This window comes from Silurus meridionalis, chromosome 14 (assembly GCF_014805685.1).
Source record: "Silurus meridionalis isolate SWU-2019-XX chromosome 14, ASM1480568v1, whole genome shotgun sequence".
NCBI lineage: Eukaryota > Metazoa > Chordata > Actinopteri > Siluriformes > Siluridae > Silurus > Silurus meridionalis.
The window spans coordinates 7010936-7024964 of NC_060897.1; the positions used below are offsets into that span (position 1 = coordinate 7010936).

Genomic DNA, 14029 nt, shown 5'->3' on the forward strand with positions numbered 1-14029 from the left:
AACGGCATTTTTGTAGTTGTTGTACTAGAAGTAATATGGGAATAAACTTTGCTTGTTGTTCTACAACAATAACCACATTAAGTCTAAACAGATAAAAACAAATTAAAAAATGTAATTGTAATTATAATCAATTTACTCTGGCATAAATGGAATAAAACACTTTAGGAAACCCAACTTCCGAGTGGTAATTATGACCACTTCTTTTTAGGCTATTTTACACTAGTCTAATATTGATTCTTTTGCTATATACATTAAAGGTTTGTAGACACCTGACCATAAGATTGAACATCCCATTCCACATTTAGTTCTCATTTTCTCTTATAATAACCTTCACTCTTCTGGAAAGATGTTCCTCCAGATTTTGGCATGTACTTGTGGAGATTTGTGCTGAAGGGCATTCGTACAAGTGTGGAGGCCTGGGGTGCAGTAGGTCAGTAGGCATGTGGTCAGATCTCTACTGTATAGCAGGTCACTCAAGATCTATCACTCCAACCCATGTAAACTATGTCTTCATGTAGCTGTCATTGTGCAAAGAGAAACTGTGAAGGGAAAATTGAATGCTACTGCATCCAAAGGCATCTTATGTGAATAAAACTTTGCAGTATTAGTTTTGAGAAGAACAACCTATGACTGGAAAAGTCAGGTTTTTTCTATATATTCTTTACTTTATTGTTTCATCTAATCATATATGCCATATTTTGTGCATAAGTATGTACAACACATTATTTACTACATCACAAATGATGTCCTGTAAAGATCATATCCGTGACAGACAGGAAAGAGAGACTGTTCAATTAAAATATATTTTAGAAAGATTTTAAAGAAATGTCAAGACGAAAAGAGAGCTACAAAAAGAATGTGAACAACTATTGAAAAGGTCAGACAGAGTGTGTAAAAAAAACCTTAGTTACTAAATAAGGTTTTTTGTGGTGAGGAAGCATCTGCAAAGGTTATGTAATGATGCGGCATGAAGGGACACAATGAATCCAAAGAGGACTTCCATAAAAAAAAACCACAAATTAAACATGTGCCATGTCATGAAACCGTATTGTTCATTGTTTTCATTAAACCCCTTGAAAGAAATAGGAGTCAATAAATAAAGCTTAGCTACTGACTTCATGCAATCATGCAAACATCTGTTAACATCTGCATCCTCAAATTGGTATAGCCGCAATCGCTTTTTTCTCCAATTATTACCCAATCATAATCAAAAGGGATATTAAAATAATTCTACATAAAACCTTTATTTTTTCCACAGGATTCTGCTTTTACATGTTAGTCAGGAACTAAGAAGATCCTCAGATAACCCCTTAATCCCCTGCCTTCTCCTCTTCTTGCACTAGACAATAGGCATATGTTTGTGGCTCTGAATTGTATGAATTGTATGAGTTGACTTCTTAATTTAGCTCAGAATACCCGCAGCTATATTTTTAGTTTCTCTTATGCCCATGTTATCTCACATTCCCACAGTCATATGCACCTTCTGGCTTCTCAGATTGTAATATTGTCTACAAGCCACAGTATGATTTGAGCTTTGAGAATAAGATTGGGTTGGACATTGTGTTGCTCTTTGCCTTTTCATGCAAAATATTTCAGTAGGAACAACCACCAAAACAAATATTTTTATACCGCAGCCTATCAGACTGTTTTTATCTTGTAGGACTAGGAGTTTAAATCTGAAGAGAAATAAAAGAAAAACCATAGAACTGCCACTCAGCAATGTGCATGCGAATGCTGAAAATAGAGAAGCAAAAAAATATCTCTCTCTCTCTCTCTCTCTCTCTCTCTTTCACATATACACACACAGGCAGAGGACAAATGTGTCACAGGACACATGTACAAATCGAAAAGGCCCTGAGGTGAAACAGACCCAACCTCATCTGCTTACTTCGAACACACACACACACACACACACACACACACACACACACACACACACACACACACAAACACACATGCACCGAAAAACAAATAGCTCACACCAAACCTATTATCGCACATGTGTGTTTTCTCATTTTCTCTACCCTTCACCTTCAGCCTCTCTCCCGTTAAATGAGATTTTCACTGAAGCACATCATCAATCAATCGCACCATTGAGGGGAATTGTTTTTCTATAATTAAATGATTTAATAAAAATCTAATATACATTATTGATTTCAGGCAACATGTTTGTGAACACGCCTATCCTATGTGTAATTAAATTATTAATAAATTAAAGGAAAAACCTGAACAAGTAGAGATAAAGACGGATGGAGAAAGCAGTTTAGACTGTGCTTCACTTGCCTCTATCATGGTTGGGATCACATATCTGAGCATATGGCAGTGTGTACTTTGTATGCAAGTAGTGTGTGCAGACTGGAAAAAGCCTGTGAGATGTAGTGCACTCCCAGGCCACTGAAAAATGAAGTGTGAGATGCATGTTGCAACATGCAATAGGTAGTGGAATGGGAAGAACTACCAGGAACCACTGCAGTTCAATTTTCCTTTAAAAGGTAAAACTCAGTAAACGGCAATAAAATGATTTCAAAATGTAATATTTTGTTTATTATTTTGTTGTTACTTCCCTTAGAAAAAAAGGGCATAGTGTACAAGAATATAGTGCAGCTCCAGCTTGTCTATTTGCCTCATATTATATCTTTTTCTCCCTCTTTCTGTCTCTTCAGCTATAGATAGTTTAATCAAAATAAAAATAGGAAGAAAAAAGAAATTAGATAAGAAATATACAGCACATCCTCCTGGTTGTGAGCTCTCAATTCTATTTCATCATCCACCATCCTGACATGCTGTGCATTTTCCTCCCATCTATTCCTTTCATCAGATTTCTCCAGTCTATCATCGACGAGCATGAATTGTGATGCAGTCATACGTTCACAAACAGCCTATACATACATTCACCTAGACGTTGGGTATGAAGATCATAAGGAACAAACACTGAGGTGGAAAAAACTGCCTTTTAGGACAGAAGGGTAGAAACACAGTCTGTATACACACACACACACACACACACACACACACACACACACACACACACTTTCTTTCTCACACACCTGCATGCTCTGCAATTACTCTATTGATTGGAGAGATTTGTTGCCCATTTGAGTTCCTTACTCAGCTGGTTACAATGCCAAACTCTGAAATGATACATTTTGGTCGTAAAGCTGAAATCACCTGGAAAATATGAACACGACACCTTTCACTTTCCACTCTTGTATGATTCGATTGGTTGATTACCGTATTTTCCGGACTATAAGCCGCTATTTTTTCCCACGCTTTGAACCCCGCGGCTTAAACAACGAAGCGGCTAATTTCACAAACTTCAAGCCAAAAACTGAGCCCCATAACATTAGACCAATGAAATTGCCGAACGGGCATAATAAAAACTTACTTCACCTGTGTTCTGAGCTGCATGGCATCGGGAGAAAAGCTTCACCGATGGTGATTTTTAAACGCACGACGATGCCAAAAAAAAAAAATAGTTGTGAAAGGAAGGAGGAAGACAGTAAACAATGACTTTCTTTGTAGGCTACTGTTTGGATACAAGTCTTTGTAACACGTTGAGTCTGGTTGAGCTCGCTAACTCCAGTTGCAACAGAAATCATAAAAGCACAGACAGGTTTCCAAAACTTTTTTATTTTTCTTGGCAACAGCGTTATGGGTTAGTCAAAAAAACTTAGAAATAAGCAACAGAAAATAATAAGGACATATTCCTCGGTCTTGCACACATGCAGTAATAGCGGAAAAATGCAGTGGCAGGCTATTCCCAAATTGCCGCTCTGCTCTTAAAGGGGCCACAACATATTTTACCAGTTACACTGTGTAACAGACAATGTCTTTCGTCTTTTTTTGCCTGTGTGACATTTTAAATGGAAGAAAACTGGAACAACCAGGACTCTTCCTAGAGCTGGATGCCTGACCAATTGGTGGAAAAGGGCCATAGTAAGAGAGGTTGACCAAGAACCTAATGGTGTAAGCACTTGAGCATAAGGCTGAAACGTAAGAATAAAGGGTATAAACACTTTCAGAATGCACCTTATCAGTCATATATGACTTTTAACTGAACAAAATACCTTTCATCTAGAAGTAAATGGAAAAAAATCTTAACATGACCATGATCTAACTTCTGATTCATGACCTTTAAAGTCTAAGAACTCATTTTACTTCTCTTCCACATGCATTATAAATATATTGGCCCCAGATGGAGGGAGTCAAAATCTTCCGACTGTCCAAACATGATGAGTTATCACTTGTTTGTTTAAAGGACATTTTTTTCGTTCATTTGCTCTGTCTATCTTTACACTCTCGTTATTAATGTTTGGCCAAAAGAAGAGGAAAGAAAAATGACAAAAGAGAACACGAATTACAAATACCCTGAGCTGCTTAAAACATCAAACAGGTGAAAGGCCAAAGGAGAGTATACAGCATGTTGCAGAAAGAGCGAGAGAGAAATAGAGTAATGGAAGGCAAGGAGAAAAAGATGCTGTGTTTGTGGTAACATGCTAGCATGTGTATGTTGCCGGTGGGCTCTTTTGTTCGTTTGGAGCACATGGTCTTCCTGCGCTCTGATTGGCACGATCCTTGTGGCCATGGAAACCCATCCATGGGTGAACGAAGTTCTTAGAATATAACTCTAGGAAAAGATATAGAGGAATGGCACGAGTAATTACTGTAAGTAGTCATGTGCATTCATGTCTTTCTAATGCTGGTTCTTCATGTTCTCACATTGTTCTCTATAAAGCAGAAAGCTACTGTAGAATATAAGGATGAAAATAGCGCTAACTTCTATTAATTTAAATATTGCAATCATTACATCATTGTACAGTACATGTTCAGTATGTCCACTCCACATCTTGACATCCCATAATTTCTCTTTCCACCATTATTTGATCCTACAGACAAAATACTAAACTCTGCTGTACTAAACTCACTTTTTATAATCCAGTGTTTTTAACAGTGTGCTAGCTTCAAATATACTTCAACGAAACCAGACATGTTTATGAACCCTAGAAGATCCATAAACTAAAGCTATGAATGTTAGCATATTATCTTGTTCAAAATCACCTTTAGATTTGATTTAAGACTGATTTAAACAAGTCTTTCTGGCCTGTAAGATAAGATGTATGAGATGGGAGTCCACAATGTCCTGAACAGTTGTGGATTCAGAATGTAGACAGGTTTGGCATGTTTTGTAGAGTACTAGGGAGACAATTCAGTATGATTCTTTACAGGATTATATAGGCCAAATGAAACATGATAGTAGGCTGCATTTAATGTGGGGGCTCTATATCCCTTCATTATTTTGATACCGATAGGCTTTTATAGCATTTAAGAAAAGGACATAAACATTGCATATACAAACATATTGGGACACCTGACTTTTCCAGTCATGTGGTTCTTCCCCAAACTGTTACCACAAAGTTCGAGGCATACAACTGTATATAATGTATTCGGATTTGGTAGCATTAAATTTTTCTTCACTTGAACTTGAGACACAAATGTGTTTCTAGAATTACAAAAAAAATATAACAGCAAATGGGGATTAATTGTGGAACAGGGTGTTCAAAAAGCTTTGTCTATATAGTTTGATAATCTTGCTATTTCTTTCCTTTCTATGTAACTTCAATCTTTACATTCGAAAATTACATTCTTTGCTGCTGGATCCAGCTGTGTCCAGATAAATCAACCACATGCACAGCAATGTGACACAGAAGGAAATCAGGTTTTGTGTGTGTGTGTGTGTGTGTGTGTGTGTGTGTGTGTGTGTGTGTGTGTGTGTGTGTGTGTGTGTGTGATAAGAGACAGAGCAAGGGTATGTATGAGTTTTAAAGAAGATGATGTTAGGCAGGCATGGGAAAGCAAGCTGTGTGTGTGTGTGTGTGTGTGTGTGTGTGTGTGTGTGTGTGTGTGTGTGTGTGTGTGTGTGTGTGTGTATGATCTGATTCTTTCACTGCATCCTGCTTTTCTATTGTTGTCTGCTGTCACAAACATTTTAAACATCTACAGCCATAGCTATTTCTGTGTGTGTGTTTTTTCGCGTGTAGTATATTATTTGCAAATCTGCACTGCTCAGTGAAAGTAAAGAATCATATGAGACTCCTACCCACTGGGAATGTCACTAAGTATTCACATTCCATGTGTGTGCACAGTATATTCCCCATCATGACCACTTTCATTTTCTAATTAAATGTACAAATTAAATGTCTTTGATTTTGTTTGAGCACAATACGGGAAACTTCTTTAAGCAAATTAAACACATCATTGGCCCCCACATGATGCAACACAAAAGAGTTTACCTTATGGTTATAGATATTTTGAGTTCAAATCCTATTCATGCCACAGCAAACTGTAGCCAGGAGTCCCAAAGTGTAAGAACTGCCCCTGCTCTCTGGGTGGGAGGGAAGGCATTACTTTGTTTCCCCTCTGTCATTCAGCATGATACTAACCAGTTAAGTGTGAGTTTATAATTAATGTAGAGGGCTTTCCTCCAAGTGTGTTGAGCTGCCATGTGAAGTAGCATGTGCAGAAATTCAAGCTTCAGGTCTTGGAGAAAGCATGTGCTAGACTTTACCTTTTCAGTTTGGTAGATGAGAGCAAGCTAGTGGATGAACTTGGGTTAAAGGTAGTACTTAAAATATGCAAGCTGTATTTTTTGCACATTTCACTGTTAATAGTAGGCATGTAAATGAAAGAACCTTAAAACTGTGGCATTGCTGCATAATTCACTGATTAGGACTCAGCAGTTGTAAGCGTGCATGAGCTAAATCATTGTGGGAGTATTTTGTCATTCTTACCCAGCAACAACACTAGCCTAGCACTGTCATTCATTACGTTGCCAAGGGAACACCACTGCCAATCCTGTAATTGACCACACCTACACCATACTGATCAGGAAGTAAATGCAATCTTTGTAGATTTTGTCGCTATTTAATTTGTACCTCAGGACATCCATTTACTGAATCTAACACATCAGAATGTTTAATGACAGACCTTTTCAAATTACAATTTTTTTCTGTAACTAGTTTAACCTGCATTGCACGAGATTTTGTACTCAATAAAATGTAATGGATTTAAAGATATAGTTCAATCATTTAAAAATATATATCTTTCTTACATTACACCAGTTTTGTGCCATGCATTTCACACCTTGGTCCTCATTGGTGTCCTACATAAATCAATCCACCTCTAAATACCATCATTAGGATGCCATGGCTAAAGAAACCATCAATATGGATTTTCTGTGCATTTATTCTGTGAATTTTCTTTAGCGCAATCGCTGGGATTTGAAATTAAGGCAAATTGTGAGTTTTTGTGCAAATTCTATAGGAAAGAAAATGCAAAAGTATAAATGGTTCATGAATAGTTCATCTTCTCTTCTGTCAGCCATTGTGGAATGAAAAAATAGCTATTAAATCCACGCGAATATATTTGCACTTGGGCAGTTTGCTACAGAGGCATTTTGTGAGCTCTGCCTAGTGCGCTCTCTGACCATCCAATCAAAGCACATGAAAATGCTTACATTATTGTATCCCTGCTAGACAGTGCCACCAACTTGATATCTGATTGGTTAAAGCAACAGCCTTATTCTTATGTATTTAAAGGGACAACAGGGACCTGCACTGCAGATTCTGAAGGTCTGAAGGCAGATACCTTCGACCTTTGATGTGACAGCTGAAATCTGATTGGAAACTCTAACATTAGAGAAAATATATGAAATTTAGAGGAATAGACAATTGGGAAAAATACATATTCATGGAAAAAAAATATATTACAACATAAACCACTAATTCCATTAGAGTTTAGGCCAACAGAGAAGGCATTGCTAGCCCTGATGGCTAACCACTGCATTAAACACATTATTGAATTCAAAGGTTCAATAAAGTTTTCATACAAAATGTAAATTTAAGGAGAGACAGAAGCCATGCCACCTTCACCAAGGTTGACAAGAACACTGAAGCCTGTGGCAAGGCATGCCAATTATTCAAGAACAGTGTCCATTGAATCTGACAGAGCTTGAGCATTTTTGTCAGACCCAAATGTGCTAAGCTGAGACAGATCCCAGAAGACTTGCAGCCAAATGTGGTACTGACTCAAGGGCTCGATACTTATGCAACCAAGAAATTTCAGTTCTTTTGTCAAACACATACACACAGAAAATGTTCAAATGTCAGCCGTATGGTGTAAATGTAAATCAAAAGGGTAAAAATCCCCAGTTGAGTCCCTTTTATTTCCCAATTCCCTACTGTAGCACTAAAGGGAAAGAAGGGGGTTGGGGAAGTGAAAACTTAAATGTAGTGTATGGGTGAAACATTGAGTGAGATTTACTGTCCTACCACTTTGCATTTTTAACATTAGTAACAAATTTACAAATACTAAAAGGACAGAGAGAAAGAGAAAGACAGAGAGAGAGAGAGAGGTAGAGAAAGACCCCTATCGAGACCCCTATCAGATGCCATGCTAGCTCACTATGGTAATGTACACTATGGTATGCATAGTAGATAATAGAACACAAATGACTTTACTACAGGGCATAACAAACTCTACAGTGGGGGTTAATTGTACTCAGCTGGATTTCTCCTAGACCAGAGGTGGTCCAAACTGGTCTTAACCAACCAGAACCAAGCTGTCTGTCCCTTTTCTGTGCATAGGTGCACGCATGCATGTATTTCTGTGTGTATGTGTGTGTGTGTGTTATTGCCTGACAGACCGAATCAGATCCTTATGTCTCTCTTTTTCAGACTAAAAGCAACTTTTTTTTGCTACTTCACCCTTTCTCCTCTTTCTTCCTCTCTATTCACTGACTCTAAAGGAAACATTACCGGATCACACTGTTATCCTCCCTGTGGGTTTGAGATAGAAGACTATTGAAATGTAAAAAAGGATAGAATGAAAAAGAGCAGCAAGGCTGCAAGGGAATAACTGTAGTCATCCATCAAGACAACACACTGCGAATAAATGAATACTTATGAAGACACTGAGCGTGAATAAATAGAAGAATATGTACATACGCTGATAAACAAGAAATAAAAACACACTTTTAGCACATTCTATGCAAATGAAAAATGCACACGTGCACACACACATATGTTGCTGCTAGTTAATATGCTAATAAAATACCTGTACATTTCGTTCAACCACAACAAGGAAGTTCACAGCCTTATAATTTACCTGAAATTAATTCAAAATTAGATTTTTAAATTTAATTAAAGTTTTACTTCTGTTTATTATTAATATATGTGTATATATATATATATATATATATATATATATATATATATATATATATGTATAAATACACACACACACATAGTTTTGTATTTGTATTTTGTATATAAACTTTTGTATTTCTTCTTTTAACTTTCAACTAACTTTATATCAAATATTTATTTAATATGTATTTATATTAAAACAAAAAGTTTGTCACTCTGATTAGTGACAACATGACAAACATTCTGACCAGATTTGCTGCCCATGCTTTAGCGCCACCACTGGGTTGGATTTGAACCTAATTTAGAGCTGCTTTTGTAAAGTCTAAATTGTAAAAATTCCCTTGGTTGAAATAAGTTTAACGAATCCTATGACGTCGATTCCTACTTTTAGCCATCTTGGATTAAGTCAAAAAATCATTTTGCCACAGACTAACTACCACCAAATTTGGCATACATCATATTCAGAACCAACCAGGACCAATCTGGGCCAGTAAACCTGACAGTAAAGTTGCCAATTAGGATGTGAGGAAGCAGCTCAGAAATGACTTTAAATACTTACACAAAACGTGGTTGACATATATTTAAAACCATGATCTGAGGATATGCAACACGTTTCATAACAGGTAGCTCATTGAATATGTGTGGTTTGATTCCACTTTCAGTAATTTTGAGCTCTAAAGAGGGGACAACTCCAAAATGTAGGGTAAAACCCCTAATAAAAGGACATAGATTTAACAGCCCTGATGGCTCAGTGGGCTCAATGTGTCTGTTCTGATGCTGTATTGTGAGGGGGTGTAAAACCAAAACAGCAGCTAGTTTAGCTAGTGGCTCAGTGGGCAAAAGCCTGGTTCTTCTCTGAGAGTGTGAATTGTGGATTGAATCTTGGTTCAGGTGGGGTAAACACTTCTGTAAGTGTGTCTTTTTATTATTGATAACTTCTCATTTAACTAATAGAGAGGTCAAATGAGAGAAATAGGAGATACATTTATCAGCATCTATGGCGCAGTGGCTTGAATATCTTCGCATGTCCCAGGTATGCACCTTGTTTTAAGACACTGCTGATCAGTAGGTGCTAGACTCGGGAGCAAGCCTGTAAATTTTGGCAGAAAGTGAAAGGAGGGTTTATGCTACTTCTGATTTTTGAATCCAGATTTGCCTAAGCCCACACTTTATCCTACTAGGGGCTCAAATCTGTCACAACTCAGCCAAAGCTGGAATTTCAACCATGGAGACTTACAGCAACTAACACATACACACAGACACAGACACAGACACACACACACACACACACACACACCTACTGAGCCACTGGTGCGGAATAAAGTGATGCTTTTTAATCATTTATCATTTGAACGTATTGAGGGAAAGAGAACATTATTCAGCTCACACAGCCTCCAGACCCTGAACATCAGCCACATAAAGTAATCACACCACTAACCTACTGAGCCACTGGCCTTTATTTTACCTCAACATGTAGTGCTATTAGCACTGACTGTCAGCATTCAGTCATCAAATGGGAATAAAAGAAGCAAGACAGGATTGAACCAGGAAGTTCAGGGATGTAAAGTGAGAGTTATACCAATCATCCACAACACTTCACAAAGAGAACTTTCTTTTTTAACAGTTTATCATAGATAGCGACAGCACTATGTCCCTATTCTTTCATCCTGTCTGTGTTCAGGCTTTTGCTTAGGGTGCCCCATCACTCTCCTCTGGTCTGTGTAGTGAGTAAGTGCTTATTATGTGTAAGTGTGTAATGATTGAGTCAGCTTGATCCCACAAGTCAAGTTGTGTCCTTATTAACACACATCTTTGTGTGGCTGTGATGTAAATGCATCAGTTTTTCATATTCTGAAATAAAATGGTAAAGAAATATTTGAATATTTTATAACATTTTAGACCTTTTTAATTAAATGATTGTTCTGATATAGAATTATTATCAGGGTATATTTCACTGCAGCACTGTTTCTAGTCATAAGCAAATTAGGCAGTTAGGGTAATACAGATGTGTATGTAAGTGTGTGTGTGTGTGTGTGTGTGTGTGTGTGTGTGTGTGTGTGTGTGTGTGTGTGTGTGTGTGTGTGTTTTACATGTAATATTTAATTTTCTAAAGATATGATCTACTTAAATGTTCTACTTATTTCAGCAGATTTTAACAAATGTCTTCATTCCTTCCATCTTTCATTCATTCACTCCCTCAATATGTTAAATTTTCAGGATTTTCTCCTTTTAAGAGAAATTCTTGAAGCTGGACATAAAGCTCTTAAGAATCCATAGCAACGTTAGCCGCTAACCAATTCAATTCAATTTATTTTTATTTGTTTAGCGCTTTTAACAATGAACATTGTCTCAAAGGAGCTTTACACAGATAATATGGATAAAAATAAATATGTTCTTTATAAGTGTAAGTTTGTCCCTGATGAGCGAGCCAGTGGTGACTGTGACAAGGAAAAACTCCCCGGTTACCACTTCCTGGTTAGCGGCTAAAGCTAGTGCTATGGATTCTTTAGCGTTTTCAACTCCTGACATTGTTTTAGGTTTTCAAGGTTCATAATATAAAAAAAATGAGCTCAAAGTGTGAGGTGGAGACTAAACAAACTTGCGGTCTGCCACTTAATACATTCCTGAGGGAACTCAGGAAAAAGGATTGCATTCGGTGAAGACGTGTAGCGAACTGAAAGCCCTTTACTAAAAACTCTGGGACGAACGTGCACCGTTTCAACCCTAGCATAGTGGATACAGGTGCATCTCATTAAATTAAAATAGCATGTAAAAGTGGATTTATTTAAGTACTTCAATACAAAAAGTGAAACTGGTATATTATATAGATTCATCACACACAGACTAATTCTAATTGATTGAGATGCACCTGTACATAAGCGCACAAATTTAAAATCGAAAAAAAAAAAATTTAAAGACAAATTGATTAGTAAATATTTTTAAGTCTACAATTGAAAGTGTAAATTATTTCACATTGAGCAAGGTACAGTTGTATATGAATCTTTAGAATGTACGCAATCTCTTTCCTGGGTGTTTTGAAGGTAGGTATCTGTCTTTTTATAACAGCCGTTGTTTCATAGTTTGTTATCCTCATTTTCTAACAATATAGGAGTTTAAGATCAGTCTGATAATAGGACTTGCCAGTAATCATTCTAAGAGCCTTTTTTAGCAGCTGTGTGCATTTTCAGTGTATTCCAGGGCAAAAACTCAAAATTTAGAGTGGTCTTCGTCTTAACTCAGAGTCTGTCTTCTCAGCGAACACGCTCACATTTCTATTTTCTTTCAATAATTTCTCATTTCAATTACTGACAGACACACATGGATTTCATTAATGCATAATTGTTGTCATTTAATGGCATTTGATCACCTTGCAGCAAATACTGACATTGTCAATATACAGCACATCATACTATCCCCGATCATATTCCTATTAACAGGAACAATGCTATCCTGAGGTTCTACCAGTTTTGAGTGTGTAAGAGAGAGTCGACCTTGACTTTGAACAATCTGTTGGATAAATCACTGGAGAAAAGTGTGCACTAATCCCATCTATAGTCCATTATTTGATAGTCAGTTTTTAGCTTCCAGACAAAATGATTATTAACCACAACTCAAGCATGGAAATTGGGGTCATTATAGACCTTTAGGTGGGTATTATGACTGCATCTATCCAGGAGGGTGAAATGTGTCCACAGATGAATTCCTACTGCATAACCAACCAAAAGCATAAAGCTTGCATACTCAGGTAGAGTAACAGTGTAATTCGGATAAACTTCCTATCAACAAGCACTTCAGGACATTTACCATACACTCTTAGTAAAGCAGGAAAAAGCCTTCAACGGTTCTCTCAGGGAAAAGAAATGAGGGAAAATTCAGCACTGTTCCACATGCCACCTTACACTATACAGTGTGCATCTTCAATAGATGTGTTGGATGTGTGTTGCTTTGTGTAGCTTTGTGGACCTGCATGCAATACTTTCCGAACAATACAATGCTTTGACTTTGAAGCTGTACACCAAACCATGATAAACACAATCCTCCTGAGGTTTGTGAAGATGAAAAAGCAGAGCAAACCAATGCCTTTCTCAGTAGTATCAGTAGCATCATTTCAGCAGCATCCTCAACTCTGCAAATGTACAGTACATGCACGTGCGTAGAGACTATTCTGCAAGGCATAGTAGTATATGCATCAAGGACATCAGAGTGCGACACATAGGACCTCGTAAACCCATCATAGAAATAGTGCACCGTACCGCTTGACGAGTCTGTGGAGACGATTACGAGAAGAAGTGCGCTCCGACTCCTATAATCGACCGCTTGGACCGCGTCGGCGTCGCCAAACCGCTTCATGAACGCCGCCTCCCGGTGCGAGCAAAGCTTCACGCGCTGTTTTTGGAGACTGGTCGCATCGAAGAAACGCAAAAAATAGCCTACTGGAGGAACGTGGACTGATGATGGCTGATCATCTGCGATGACAAGCTCGAGCTCTCCAGGATCGTTAGTCGCGCGCGCGCTTCTACCCAAGATTAAACGGTGCCGCACTGTCACCATGGTAACCACTACATTCCAGGGTACTGGCGAACATGCTGGAGTGCATCATTACTGGAGTCAAAGGAGGAAAAAAAAAGAAAAGAAAAATGTGACCAAAAACTGACAAGCCTATAGATCTGCTGCTCTGGAATACACCCCCCCTAATTATTCTAATACATTTAGGAGACTCCTGCATCATTATGCATTTCTGTTTCACGTGGTGGAAATGCCACACAATGGGCTTCTAAGAATGTGTGTAGACCTACCACAGATCTTAGATTTATCTAAATAGGAAT

The 14029-nt window shown here is 37.7% G+C and overlaps 1 protein-coding gene across 1 annotated transcript in view; it reads right to left on the minus strand.

The window, feature by feature from the left end:
* Positions 1-13776, minus strand: part of gjc1 (gap junction protein gamma 1) — a 24425-nt gene extending 10649 nt beyond the window's left edge. Inside the window, exon 1 of the mRNA XM_046866166.1 lies at positions 13457-13776. The gene's annotated coding sequence lies outside the window, so the exon portion shown is untranslated. The remainder of the gene's footprint in view (positions 1-13456) is intronic.
* Positions 13777-14029: the final 253 nt, after the last annotated feature.